This window comes from Budorcas taxicolor, chromosome 15, assembly GCF_023091745.1.
Source record: "Budorcas taxicolor isolate Tak-1 chromosome 15, Takin1.1, whole genome shotgun sequence".
NCBI classification, from domain to species: Eukaryota; Metazoa; Chordata; class Mammalia; order Artiodactyla; family Bovidae; genus Budorcas; species Budorcas taxicolor.
In genome coordinates this window covers 32,371,860-32,387,299 of record NC_068924.1, presented here as the reverse complement: position 1 = coordinate 32,387,299, position 15,440 = coordinate 32,371,860, and positions in this window count along the sequence as shown.

The following is a 15,440-nucleotide window of genomic DNA, read 5'->3' as shown; positions in this document are numbered from 1 at the left end:
CCTTTGACTGTGTGGATCACAACAAACTATAGAAAATTCATAAGAGATAGGAATACCAGACCACCTTACCTGCATTTTGAGAAACCTGTATACAGGTCAAGAAGCAACAGTTAGAAGCGGACATGGAACAACGGACTGGTTCCAAACTGGGGAAGGAGTATGTCAAGGCTGTATACTGTCACCCTGTTTATTTAACTTATATGCAGAGTACATCATGTGAAATTTGGGCTGGATGAAGCACAAGCTGGAATCAAGATTGCTGGGAGGAATATCAATAACCTCAGATATGCAGATGACACCACCCTTATGGCAGAAAGTGAAGAGTAACTAAAGAGTCTCCTGATGAAAGTGAAAGAGGAGAGTGCAAAAGTTGGCTTAAAACTCAGCATTCAAAAAACTAAGATCATGGCATTCAGTCCCATCACTTCATGGCAAATATATAGGGAAACAATGGAAACCATGATGGGCTTCATTTTTCTGGTCTCCAAATCACTGCAGATGGTGATAGCAGCCATGAAATTCAAAGATGCTTGCTCCTTGAAAGAAAAGGCATGACCAACCTATACAGCATATTAAAAAGCAGAGACATTACTTTGCTGACAAAGGTCCATCTCGTCAAAACTATGGTTTTCCCAGTAGTCATGTATGGATGTGAGAATTGGACCATAAGGAGAGCTGAGCACCAAAGGATTGATGCTCTTGAACTGTGGTGTTGGTGAAGACTCTTGGGAGTCCCTTGGACTGCAAGGAGATCCAACCAGTCCATCCTAAAGTAAATCAATCCTGAATATTCATTGGAAGGACTGGTGCTGAAGCTGAAGCTCCAATACTTTGGCCACCTGATGTGAAGAACTGACTTATTAGGAAAGACCCTGATGCTAGGAAGGATTGAAGGCAGGAAGAGAAGGGGATGACAGAGGGTGAGATGATTGGGTGGCATCACCAACTCCATGGACACAAGTTTGAGTAAGCTTGGAAGTTGGTCATAGACAGAGAAGCCTGGTATGCTGCAGTCCATTGGGTTGCAAAGAGTTGGACGTGACTGAGCAACTGAATTAACTGAAGTCCATCCATGTTACTGCAAGTGGCATTATTTCATTCTCTTTTTGTGGCTGAGTATTCTGAAAGAGATGAGAATACCAGAGCACCTGACCTGCCTCTTGAAAAACCTATATGCAGGTCAGGAAGCAACAGATAGAACTGGACATGGACCAACAGACAGGTTCCAAATAGGAAAAGGAGTACGTCAAGGCTGTATATTGTCACCCTGCTTATTTAACTTATATGCAGAGTACATCATGAGAAACGCTGGGCTGGAAGAAGCACAAGCTGGAATCAAGATTGCCAGGAGAAATATCAGTAACCTCACATATGCAGATGACACCACCCTTATGGCAGAAAGTGAAGAGGAACTAAAGAGCCTCTTGATGAAAGTGAAAGAGGAGAGTGAAAAAGTTGGCTTAAAGCTCAACATTCAGAAAATGAAGATCATGGCATCTGGTCCCATCACTTCATGGGAAATAGATGGGGAAACAGTGTCAGACTTTATTTTTTGGGGCTCTAAAATTACTGCAGATGGTGATTGCAGCCATGAAATTAAAAGATGCTTACTCCTTGGAAGGAAAGTTATGACCAACCTAGATAGCATATTCAAAAGCAGAGATATTACTTTGCCAACAAAGGTCCATCTAGTCAAGGCTATGGTTTTTCCAGTGGTCATGTATGGATGTGAGAGTTGGACTGTGAAGAAGGCTGAGCACCGAAGAATTGATGCTTTTGAACTGTGGTGTTGGAGAAGACTCTTGAGAGTCTCTTGGACTGCAAGGAGATCCAACCAGTCCATCCTAAAGGAGACCAGTCCTGGGTGTTCATTGGAAGGACTGATGCTGAGGCTGAAACTCCAGTACTTTGGCCACCTCATGGAAAGAGTTGACTCACTGGAAAAGACGATGCTGGGAGGGATTGGGGGCAGGAGGAGAAGGGGGTGACAGAGGATGAGATGGCTGGATGGCATCACCAACTCGATGCACATGAGTTTGAGTGAACTCTGGAAGTTGGTGATGGACAGGGAGACCTGGTGTGCTATGATTCATGGGGTCGCAAAGAGTTGGACATGACTGAGTGAGTGAACTGAACTGAACTGAATAATTAGCAGTGTTGAACAGCTTTTCATGTGCCTCTTACAAACAGCACCATGTCTTTCCTCTTCCCCTAATTCAGATATTATATAGCGTGGCTGCCTGTCATCACGTAGCATTTTATCCATATGACACACCCTGAGATTTCTTCCAACAGCATTAAGTACCCATATTAAATAGAGTGGAAAATAAATGACCCTGTAATTGTCCTTAGGACAGGGCTAGAATTAGCAGATTAGTCAGTAAAATAGGATGGCCAGACTGGGAGGTGGCAGGAGGCGTGTGGCCTGGGGACAGAGGATGTGCAGATCCATCTCCAAGTTTAGAGCATATTATCTGAGGGGTGAGGAGATGCAAAGAAGTTAACTCATGCAATCTGTAGTCAATGGAGAGTCCCTAATCAAGAGAAACCAAGAAGCAAGCAATAGATAGAAATTTTTCTAGGTCTCTACTTCTGTCATCTATAAAAGAGTTCAGCACCTAGTAAGTTGGTTTGTAATGAAGGTTAAACTTGTTAATACATGACGTACCCAGACTGGTACCTGGCACATAGTCAGGCTATATTAACCTGTGATATAGCATTATTATTATGGTTTTCATGAGCAAAAACTGGAGGATGAGGTGACTTCTGGGTCTCAGTAGCAGGAAGGGGAGGTGGAAGTCAGGGTAGGGATGTAGCTTGAACTCTGAGCAGTGATGCTGAGCTGGGGCTCCTGAATTCTTCCCACTCGGGGACCTCATTGATCTTGGAGACAAGTTGAGCTGAGCTTGAAGCATAATATCCCATAAACCTAGTGTGGGCATATGGGGGAGCAGAGGCTGAGACCCACTTTGTAAAACTGTCTTCTCCAGTTTAGCTCACCTCTCAGTTTAGCTACAGTTCAGTCCATGCTCTCCTTTTGACAGTAGCATCCAGCCCAAGAGGACAGGGCTCTGTGACCGCCAGAGAGAGTGGCTCATGTCCACCTTCACTGTTGGCTCTGCTTTAGGCTCTAATTCTGCTGATCCGTAGATGATACAGGTAAACAGATGTTTAACAAATGGTTTGAGGTAGCTCATTTCCCTTTAAGGTGGTGGCAGAGCTAACATAATAGCTATTTTCACTACTAATACCAGTTCAATTCCTTAATATCCATCATTGGAGAATTTCTAAGATTAATCCACTGAAAATATTTCGACACGATCTGTGGTTGCTGTGTATTTTTCACAGTTCTCAGAGATAAAGTGATAACTAGTTTCCACAGTAACTGTATTCAGTTAATCATGTAATTCATCAGACTGTCATTGCATTCCTTCTGTATGTTGACAATAGCCCTTGATCCTCAAGATACCAAAGGAGAACAGGACATAGTTCTTGGCTCATGGAGCAGTGCAGGGACGGAGACAAGCTGGCAAACACTGCAGCTCGGTAGAAGTGCTGATAATAGTTGAAGTAGATAGATAAAAGATGAAGTGCCGTCCAGCTCCAAGGATGATCAGCTCTCCGTCGGTGGTAGAGTTGTGGTCAAGAAGAGCCTCACAGAGGGGATAAAAGGAATCACATGGCCTTAAAAGATAAGAACAGGTTGATGGACAGAGAAAGAAAGAGTATTTCCAGCAGAGAGGCACCTTGTGCTTAGGGAGAGGCAGGGAGCACACGGATGAGGAGAGGGGTGTAAACGTGGGAGAAATAGAATTGGGCAGGTCTGGGAAAGCAATGTCATCAAATACCCTGCTTCGGAAGCTTGGAAGTGTTAACTTTCTCAGAATCATTGGAGGACTTTAAACCAGAAGGTAATATGAGGAGGTTTGCCTTTGGGAATATTCTTTCTGATGACAGTTTGCAGGATGCAGTGGACAGGAGCAAAAATACTGCATGAGGAGGCCGGGAATGCAGTTGAGAGACTATTTTAATGCCCCTGTCACAGATGATGGGGGAACTGAGTTAAAGTAGACAGACAGTGATGGAAGGCAGGACTCAGGTTAAAATCTCTTAGAGGTAAAGGACTTGGTGGCTACCTGGATATCTAGAAATGAAGCTGAGGTACTTTAATGACAAATAGGAATATTTACTCTTGGCTATCACATTTCATGATGCATATTCCTCCTCCAAATGACCCAAACCATATCTTTTTTTGTGTGTTTAGAGGGGAAAAAAATGGAGGTGATCATTCTGTTGGAGCAGAAAAAAAATTTTTTTCTAAGGAAGTTTTTAAGGGTTTTATTGGGATCCTTTCTCCATTTAAATGCCCAGAAAACCAGAGGCAGTTCCCTTACCAGAACTTTATAGATGGAGCTAATGGAGAAGCTGAAGTCAAGGTCTTCCTCTCTGGATCAGGGCTTACCACATTTGATGTGCATAGTCACCTGGAGGTCTTGCTAGAATACAGTTTCTGATGCAGTGGGTCTGGGATGAGATTTGGGATTCCGTCCGCTTAACAAAGCTCCCAGGTGACACCAATGCACTTGACCTCAATTTGAACAGCAATTACTTATTCATTATTCCCAGATTATTTATTATTCCTGGAAATACAGCTTGTTAGTGCAATGGCACGGCCACAACCAGATTATAGTGGAGGAAAAGAGTGCAGTCCCAGATTGTGCTGCTGGTGGTGGTCTTTCAGATCTTGTCTTGGTGGGGCCTCCTGGGAATGAGGTCTGTCCCGAGAAGAGAGCTGATAAAGTCTTATACAGTCACAGGTAGTCAGAGCCAATAGGTGGTTCTGGTGTTCTACAAAGAGCTGCTAAGAGTCTTCCCTCATGCTGCCCCTGGCAGCTCTCACTGAGTCAGTCAGTCCTGACGCAGACTTGAAAATAACTATAACCCACTGGCCCGCAAGCAGTCCCACCTAACCAACATGGGATAACGTAAGTTTTGTTAAACTTGCCATGGGGTTGAGGAATATTTTGAGTTAAGAGTTATAAAGGGCTCTTTGTAGCCTTTGCAGTATTTATGTACCTGTCACCAGAGACAAACAAGACTGGAAATTTGCAAACTGACTCCTTCTTACCTTATGAGTCAGTACTCGCCCACATTTGGCCTCTCCTCACTAACCATGTCGTGCGTAAGTTATGGTTTGTTTGTGTATGTCAGCCCTTTAATCAAAAGAGCATAAGTGCTAGGGAGCAGGACCAGATGCCAGGGTTGGCATGGCCTGGTAGGAGACTGGCACTGACAAATGGCCCTGGGTGGCTTGAACCCAAGCTGGCCTGCCCTTGTTGCCTGAAATAGACAGGGAATCTTGCTGTAGGGAGACTGCAGTAGGCTCTGAAATGGAGAGGTGTCTGGTATGAGAAAAAGCTAATCTCGGGAATCAGGAAACTAGTCCCCCTCAGCAGTGACTGGTTATGTGATTTTGGATGAGATGCTTTGTTTTTCTTGGTCTTGGTTTCTCTCTCTGAGAAACGAGGAGATAGGCTAGATCAGTGGTCCTCAAACTTTCCTCTGCAGGGTCCTGCAGCCCACATGGAGGAGTCAAGAGCATCAGGCAGGACCTACCTAACTTCTTTCCAACTCTGAGTCATATAAGTTGGTAGGTCCCCAATATGTCTCTGCACTTGGTTCTTGCTGTCTTAGTAATTTCTTTCCAGTCTGTAGAAGTGTTCCCATTTGTGAGGCCATTGGATTTAGATTGTGGACTTCCTACAAGAGTTCTTTCTGCACTCAGCACTGATAAAACTCTAGAGGTTAAGAAATCTTTGGAAAAACAGCTCTAATGTGACCCTCAGGAATTCCATGATCATGGATCACACATGTGGAAAATACAAGAAGGCATTTTAATAATACTGTACAAATGCAGTCGCGTCTAGTATATCTCTAGAATGTCTTAAGAAAATGGATTGATTTCTGAATAATCAGCTGCAGAATTAATTTCAGCCAAACCAGAATTGACCTACTTTTTAAGAAATGCATTTATTTGGGTTCCTGAACCATGAGCTGGACTTATTAATACACAGCTTATGCAACCACTGGACTTACCTTTGTCTCAAAGTATTTCTTCTAAGCACCCTTAAATCTTAGCACTTCATTTAAAAGAGATTGGCCTGTTTTCATGTTCTCCATTGTGTTTATATACATTTAAATTCTTTCCATGGACTCCACTTACAAGGATACTTACTATAGTATTATTATTTCTCTAACCTGATTTTCCAGGGTCCTCCAGCAGGATGTACAGGAATACAAGTGCAGAAGTGCCTGGCGCAGAGTTCAAAGGGGCTCTGTAACTTAAAACTTGTAGATACAATGGAGCATTTCACAAAGGGTGTTTCTTTGTCACACTGACAACAGCACCATAAAGACAGCAGGCATACTTGTTGAATGGCTGAATGACCGTTCATCTGTTTTATTTGTTCCCCGTTGACCCCATTGCAGAGCTTTGTATGAATTTTTCTCCTTGGAGGATTGAAATAAAGCTATGCTTTTCCTAATCACTAAGTGCTCATTTTGGTTCATTAGCCAGCTGGGGCTTCAGAGTTGCCTGGCTTTGTGGATCAGTCTTCTTTTGGCCGAAGCCACGCACTGTCCTTCTCCTCCTCTGTCTCCTCCACAGGGTTCCCCTCTTGGGCTCTTCCCCTTTGGTACAGAAGAATCATTCAACAGAGAGGCTACTGACAAAAAGGGACATGTTGGGTATTAATAGGGGGTGCTGTGCTGTGACTGTGTCACTTAGTCTTGTCCCACTCTTTGTGACCCCATGGACTATATATAGCCTGCCAGGCTCCTCTGTCCATGGGGATTCTCCAGGCAGGAATAGTGGAGTGGGCTGCTATGCCCTCTGCCAGGGGATCTTCCCAAGCCAAAGTTCAAACCCAGGTCTCCCTCATTGCTTGAAGATTCTTTACTGTCTGAGCCACCAGGGAAGTCCTAATTGGGGGAAAAATCATAATTAGTTAATGGTTAATAATAGATTTTGATTCTCAAAAATCTAGGGAATTTTTATCACATTCAATATGGTTTTTTATTGGATTGTGACAATATGCAAGTTCACGTGCACAAATTTTGAATTCATTTAGACTTTTTCATATTACAGCAAATAAATGGTTGAAATATGACATTAGAAGATTGATAAATTAGACTCAGCTTCCCAAGGGCTTCAGAGAATCTCTAGAAAATAGTATTACAGGGACTTCCCTGATGGGCCAGGGATTCAGACTTTGCCTTCCAAACCATGGGGTGTGGTTTCAGTCCCAGGTCAGGGAGCTAAGATCCCTTATGCCTTGTGGCCAAAAAAACATAAAACAGAAGCAATATTGTAACAAATTTAATAAAAACTTAAAAATGGTCCACATAAGAATACCTAAAAAAAGAAAATAGTATTATATTCCTAGGAAATTGGCAGTTTAAAGCACTGTTTATGAGAAAGGTGATTAATAAAACTATAAAAATTATGGAACTATACTGGATGCTTGGGGCTGGTGCACTGAGACAACCCAGAGGGATGGTACGGAGAGGGAGGAGGGAGGAGGGTTCAGGATGGGGAACACGTGTATACCTGTGGCGGATTCATGTTGATGTATGGCAAAACCAATACAATATTGTAAAGTAGTTAACCTCCAATTAAAATAAATTTATATTAAAAAAATATGGAACTATAGACTCTAGGGAATCTGTTCTGGAACTCAAAGAGTAAATGAGTACAATTTACTTAGCTAAGAAACGTATAGGTAAGATAGCAGAAGACCCCAGTGAGGGTATACTGGGAGAAGGGAGCAGCAATTTAGGCTTTTCATCTCCTTGCTTGACCTTGAGCTTGTTTGAAATTAGCATGTCCTTTCTGTCCCTTCCCTCTACCTGGTAGTGGCTCAGATGGTAAAGAATCTGCCTGTAATCCATGAGACCCAGGTTCGCTCCCTGGGTCAGGAAGATTCCCCTGGAGGAGGAAATGGTAACCCACCCTGGTATTCTTGCCTGGAGAATTCCATGGATAGAGGAGCCTGGCGGGCTACAGTTCATGGGGTCCCAAAGAGTCAGACACAACTGAGTGACTACTTTCTTTCCTCATACTTTCCTTTCTCATAGAGCAAGGAGTCTGTCTCACTTTTTTTAATGGGGGTTTGATGAGAATATGATAATGTTGCCTCATAGATGGACAGCAACTCATCATGATAGGGTCGTGGCAAACACACAAGGGACTGAAGCCATAGATCATTGTCCAAATCGCAAACCCTGCCCCTTATGATACCTTGAGAAGGATATTCAACTTTTCAGAGCCACAAAACTACTACTGTATCTTTAAAATGGAGAGAATAAAGTTGGTGGAGTAAAAATGTAATTTAAATATAGAAAATACCATACTTTATACAGTAGATACTCAATTCCTGGTTCTCGTTATCATCATAGTATCACAGGTAGGAAATAAGTCCATTACCTAAGCATTTATTTATTCAACAGATATTCTGAATGTTCACTGCATACGTTGAAAGTTAGATAGATTTCCTGTCAATTTTTCATACTGTTCACACATTGGATCATAGAAAAAGCAAGACAATTCCAGAAAAAACATCTACTTCTTCTTCATTGACTATGCTAAAGCCTTGTGGATCACAACAAACTGTGGAAAATTCTTAAAGAGGTGGGAATACCAGACCACCTTACCTGCCTCCTGAGAAACCTGTATGCAGCTCAAGTAGGAACAGTTAGAACCAGACATGGAGCAACGAACGGACTGGTCCCAAATTGGGAAAGGAGTACATAAACACTGTATATTGTCACCCTGCTTATTTAACTTATATGCAGAGTACATCATGCGAAATGCCGGGCTGGATGAAGCACAAGCTGGATCAAGATTGCCGGGAGAAATATCAACAACATCAGATATACAGATGATACCACCCTAATGGCAGAAAGCAAAGGAAACTAAAGAGCCACTTGATGAAGGCGATAGAGGAAGGCAAAAAGTCTGGCTTAAAACTCAGCATTCAAAACAAATCATGGCATCTGGTCCCATCACTTCATGGCAAACAGATGGGGAAAAAATGAACAATGACAGGCTTTATTTTCTTGGGCTCCAAAATCACTGCAGATGGTGACTGCAGCCATGAAATTCAAAGATGCTTTCTCCTTGAAAGAAAAGCTATGACAAAACTAGATCGTGTATTAAAAAGCAGAGACATCATTTTGTTGACAAGGGTCTTAAGTCAAAGCTATGGTTTTTCCAGTAGTCATGTACAGGTATGAGAATTGGACCATAAAGAAGGCTAAGTGCTAAAGAATTGATGCTTTTGAACTGTGGTGTTGCAGAAGACTTGAGAGTCCCTTGGACAGCAAGGAGATCAAACCATTCAATCCTAAAGGAAATCACCCCTGAATATTCATTGGAAGGACTGATGCTGAAGCCAAAGCTCCAATACTTTGGCCACTGATGTGAAGGGCCTGCTGTTTGGAAAAGACCCTGATGGTGGGAAAGATTGAAGGCAGGAAGATAAAGGGGTGACAGAGGATGAGATGATTGGATGGCATCACTGACTCAATGGACGTGAGTTTGAGCAAACTCTCGGAGATCTTGGAGGACAGGGAAGCCTGGTGCATTCCAGTCCGTGGGGTCACAAAGAGTTGGACACAACTGAAAACAACAAGTGTCAGCTTATGTTACCAGTGGAGACAAAATGAAATCATGGGAATGCATATGCAGGGAGATATGTTGTCCTAAAATAAAAAGTTGGAGAAGGAAATGGCAACCCACTCCAGTGTTCTTGCCTAGAGAATCCCGTGGACAGAGGAGCCTGGTGGTCTGCTGTCCATGGAGCTGCACAGAGTCAGACACAACTGAAGTGACTTAGCATGCATGCATGCATTGGAGAAGGAAATGGCAGCCCACTCCAGTATTCTTGCCTGGAGAATCCCAGGGACAGAGGAGCCCGGTGGGCTGCCATCTATGGGGTCACACAGAGTCGGACACGACTGAAGCGACTTAGCAGCAGCAGCAAAACAAAAAGTTAATTGTTCATAACTGACCGATAAGATTTAAGTTGCACATGTATTTTTTTGGTCTGGTGTTTGTTTTTAGATTTGTATGATAAATAACTCATATCCTTGCCCATTCTTCCTTGTGATTAACAACATATTTGCAATATGGTCATACAGTAGATTAAAGCTGGAACCTAGCTAATAAACTATGGGCTCCTTTTGCTGCTTAGTATATTGCATGTAGGCTCTAGATTTTATTCTGGAGGAGATAGAAGCTGTTTGACAATTTTGAGCAGAAGAATATCATGAACTGACTGTATTCACAGAGCCTTTGCCCGGGTGGCTCTAGTGGTAAGGAACCCGGCTGCCAGTGCAGGAGTTGTAAGAGACATGGGTTTGATCCCTGGGTCAGGAAGGTCCCGTGGAGGAGGGCATGGCAACCCACTCCAGTATTTTGGAGAATCCCGTGAATGGAGAAGCCTGGTGGGCTACAAAGAGCATGCACACGTATTCTGCCTCTGTGACTCTGTGGAGAAGAGATGGTTAAAGGGGCAAAGGTGAACACAAGATGATTTGGATGGTCATTGCAATAATAAGGGGAAATATGATGCTGATTTTGTCTTGAGTGGCAGTAGTAGGAGGTGGTAATACATGGTCAGATTCTTACTCTGATTTGATGGTAGAAATTACAGAGTTTGCTGGTGGATGGTGGTGTGGTAGAACTCAAAATATCTCAAACCTGAGTTCAGGGATTTTGGACTGAATGATGGGAAGAATGATGTTTCACCGAATGGAGATGAAGAAGACTAGAAGCAAATAAGACCATTTTGAGGGGGAAGATGAGGATAGTTTTGTATGACTTAAATGTGGGGGGTATATTAGATACTGTAGAGAAGATGCAGAGTTGACAATTAGATGTTTGAATCTAAACTTCAGGGCAAATACTGAAGCAGGACATAGAAATTTGACAGCCACTGGAGTATAATGGTATTCTATGTCAAGGGAACAGATCACCAGAGACTTGATGTATAGAGAAAAGAAGGTTGGGTCCCAAGACTGAGCCCTGGAGCCTGTTAATGTTTACAGGTCAAGAAGGTGAGAAGGAACCAGCAAAGGAGAACACAGGGCAGACTGGTGAAGATACAGAAAACAAACTTACGGTTACAAAAGGGGAAAGGGTGGGGAGGGGTAAATCAGATGTTTGGACTTAACAAGTACACGGTACTATATATAAAATAGGTGAACAACAAGGAACCTACTGTATAGTACAGGGAACTCTATGCAGTATTCTCTAATAACCTATAAGAGAAGAGAGTCTGAAAAAGAATCACTTTACTGTACACCAGAAACTAATAGAACATTGTAAACCAACTATATTTCAATTAATAAGTGCAAAGCAGAAAAAAAAAAAAAGGCAGCCTGATGGGAAAGAGAACTCAGAAATTGGTGCATCATAAATGAGAAAGGTGGTTTAAAAAAATGTAGGATGCATTTAAGGAGAGAAAGTGGTTAACTGTGTCAAATGCTGCTAATAAGCCAAATAAGGTGAAGATAGAGAACTGATCTTTGGGGTTTTTTGGTGTTTTTTTTTTTTTTTTTTTCTTTTTTTTTTTTTTTGAGAACCAATCTTTGGATTTGGCAAAGTGAAGGTCCATTGATGACCTTGACAAAAGCTGTGATGCTGGAAAGATTGGAAAGGTGACCTGATTGGAATGTGTTCAGAACAAAAGGGGAAGAGAAACAGAGACTGTGAGAATAGACGTCTTTGCTCTGAAGGCCAAGAAAGTAATGGAGGTGGAGTGGAGAATGACTCGAAGAAAATGTAAGGTCTAAGCAGATGTGATATTAATAAATGATGAATCACGTTGGATTCTGGCTATCAGTCTGGTGCAGAGTCTGGCGGGCCCGCTGATCGCGACTTCAACCCTTTGGTTGCTGGACTGTGGAATGTCCAGGAGGCCCCAGGGGAGAGGTTGGATTGGCTAAGTAGGGCAGAGGATACTTGGGAAGCTCAGGATAGTGGGTGCTTGTCAGCAGATCCAAATGCGTCTCAGTGTTTTCTTAATCAGGGATAGCAGTACCGGCATGTTCTAGCTGAACATCTATCTTGGATACAGAAAGAATTTTTTTCTGTGTTATCTTCATTTTTCAAGATGAGCGTATTGTAGCATATTTCTACCATGATGAAAATGACCAAAAGGGAGGGAAACTTGGAATACATGATGAGATCAGAGAGCAAGTTGAGGGTGAGAATTACAGGAGCTCCTTGAGTTGGTGGATGAGAATGGGGCCAGTAAATGAGAGGAATGGTTTTGACTGAGACACAGTCTCTTTGTTCCTTAGGACAGGAAGGCCCACAAGGAGAGCTGTCACGTGGTGGTGGAGGGTGTGTGGGATTTCTTGCATGGTTGCTTCTGTTTTCTCTGTGAAAGAGAGGAAGTTTATTGTCACGTCACGTTTTTCTCTCCCTCAGAATCACCCAAACTTTATCTGAGATTTATGTAGAATTCTGGAGACATCCTGGTTGCTAGACCAACCTTTTTTTTTTTTTTTGATTGGAGTATAGTTGTTTTACAATGTTATTAGTTTCTGCTGTACAACAGTGTGAATCAGCTATTTGTATACATATATCCCCTTTCTCTTTAGATCAGCTTTAGATTGAGAATGTCTGTTTACCATTGTGTGTGTGTGCTTAGTTGCTCCGTTGCGTCTGACTCTTTTCAACCTGTTGGACTGTGGTCCGCCAGGCTCCTCTGATTTTTCATGCAAGAATACTGGAGTGGATTGTCATTCTCTCCTCCAGGAGGTCTTCCCGACCCAGGAATCGAGCCCGTCTCTCCTGTGTGTCCTGCATTGCAGGTGCATTCTTTACTTGCCAAGCCGTTGGTGTCTCCCACTAGGAGACATCAAATGGCAGAACTTTGGTCCTGTCTTATTCCATGGATGATGATTAGAGCCCAGTTTCCTTTAGAGGCAGTTTGTTTGGAATATGATAAACCTGGGCCATCTAATGTCCTGCTTTGCTATGGAGTGGCCCAGTAGGGCCACCACTGAACCTGGCTCAGTAGGTAGGTGTTCAATAAGTATTTGTTGAATGGCTATAGGACAGAAGAAAGCAAGCATGCAAGAAGATAACATTCAATTTGCATCTAGAAAAGACACTACTAATCCAGCCTAGTATCATGTGTTTCTGCTCAAGAGAGTTACATCTTGCTTATAACTAATTCCTCCATCACATGTTCGGCATGCCAAGGTTTTTGCCTAGACTCAGGAATACATCCAGAGTGGCTGAAGGATGGCAGTGCTTGATTGCTTGCCTCTCCGTCTACCTCTGAAGTTAATATGATGCTATCTGAGTGCAAAGACACAGACAGGGAGAAATTTAATGCAAATTTAGCCAGGAGTCTAGTGCCACTTCACAAAATATTGATTAGGTGTCTGATTTGCTCTCCCCTGACAATGGGCCAAAGGAACGAACCAATGAGGCAGCTCAACTCCAGCTCATCACGGTCATTCGATAAAGCCAGGCATCCAATGAGCAGCCGCTATGTTTTGATTGGGCGAGAGGCCAGAGAGGGGGGAAACCATCATAGCAACAGCAAGGAAGAATTGCACACGCCCTTGCACACACGTGCAAACACAGACCTGATGCTTTCCCTGCTGCAGGGAATGGGTGCTGATTGTGTCTCGTAAGGCTTTCATTCAGTCACAGTCCTAGTTTCCTAAAGGACGGGTTTCTGTACACAGATCACGCTGCTCACCTGGTCTGTCAGCCCATAATCCCTTTTTAATAGAATGAAGGGGCAGCCTTCCTCTCTCTGCCCCTTCCGACCGCACGCACATCTTATTAAGAGCCAACTTTGATCTGCAGGTAAACGGCACAGGCTTTGTTCTTGAAATAGGCTGCTCCTGATCGCTTTCGGGCAGCCGGCCCCACCATTGCCCTTCCCCACACCACATGCCCATGGGAAAGGAGGCGGCCTGGAGGCCAGACCCTCTCCTGGTCTGTTGTTTCCTGTGCTTTCTGGAAGAACCGAAGAAGGGGTTTCCCCAGGCCAGTGCAGGCTTCTGTGTGGCTGTTATTTTCCTTACCAGCTTCCTCTTCCTTGTTTCCTGGCCTTCACGGAAATCCAATGGCCCAGGAAAGCTTTCCTGTTTCCAGCTTGACACTTGGCAAAGCCTTTCATAGCCACTGGGTTCCCAGCGTTTAACACTATCATTTGAAAGACTCCCTTCCTTTGGTCTCCACTGGATTTTTATGTTTTTTGAGCAGTTGCCCTTATTCCCCAGGTGCCAGGGGCTGGGAGCTGCCTGCCAACCTATGGTTTCCCCAGATTAGTGGCTTCTGGCCCCCCCTTCTATAATCCCTACCTCCTGCCCTGGCTCTGAGTCTGTTTGGAGGCCTGTGGTGACCGTGGGTAACTGGTGGGGCTGCACACGGGTTCCCAGCATCTTTCTTTCCTCCATGGACATTGCTGACAGCTGCTTTCAGCATGAATCTTTGATCTAGGAGCATCTGTCCCTGGGTCACCCAGTCGTGCTGGTGGCTCCCACTCATGTTCCCTGCCAACAGGGGTTATTCTGTCTGGACAGGAAAGCCTATCAGGAAGGACAGACTTCACTCTAAGCAGCGTGTGGGTATATTCTGTATCAGAGAAAAGGAAGTTGAGATCATGTCATAGGAATTTTCCAGTCCAAGAAGGATTATTGTCTAGGAAATGGTACCCAGCTGTTTTCCATCTTCTAGCCTAACCAAACAAAGGGAATGGCATGAAATGGAAGCCAGAGAGGATTATTAAGATAGACATGAAGAACTCATTCCTGCATATTAGGCTTAAGAGAACCTGGAAGATGTTACCAAGGGAACATTTGGAATTACTTTCCAAGTAAAGTACGATCCCCAATTACTTTCCAAGTGAGGTACAATCCCCATCCACTGGAGTTTTATTTAGGTGTCTTCTCTCCGAGATGCAGTGGGATGGACGTGATGACCTCCAGGGCAGCACTGTTGTCCTTTGGAGTCAGAGTGTCCTGGATTTAAGTTGCAGCTTTGCAGCAGCCTGATAATGTGGTGTCAGCAAATTTATTAACTTCACTGAGCCTTTTAAGAAATCTTTACAATGGAAGTCACAATATCAACCATATTGTTTTAAATAAAATCATATATGTAAAATGCCTTGCTTAGGGCTTGTTGTGTAGTAAGCATTCACAACTATTGGCACTTCCTCCCAGTTCTAGAATTCCCAGAGCTTCATGCCATTAGCAGAGAAGGCAATGGCAACCCACTCCAGTACTCTTGCCTGGAAAATCCCATGGATGGAGGAGCCTGGTAGGCTGCAGCCCATGGGGTCATGAAGAGTCGGGCATGACTGAGTGACTTCACTTTCACTTTTCACTTTCATGCATTGGAGAAGGAA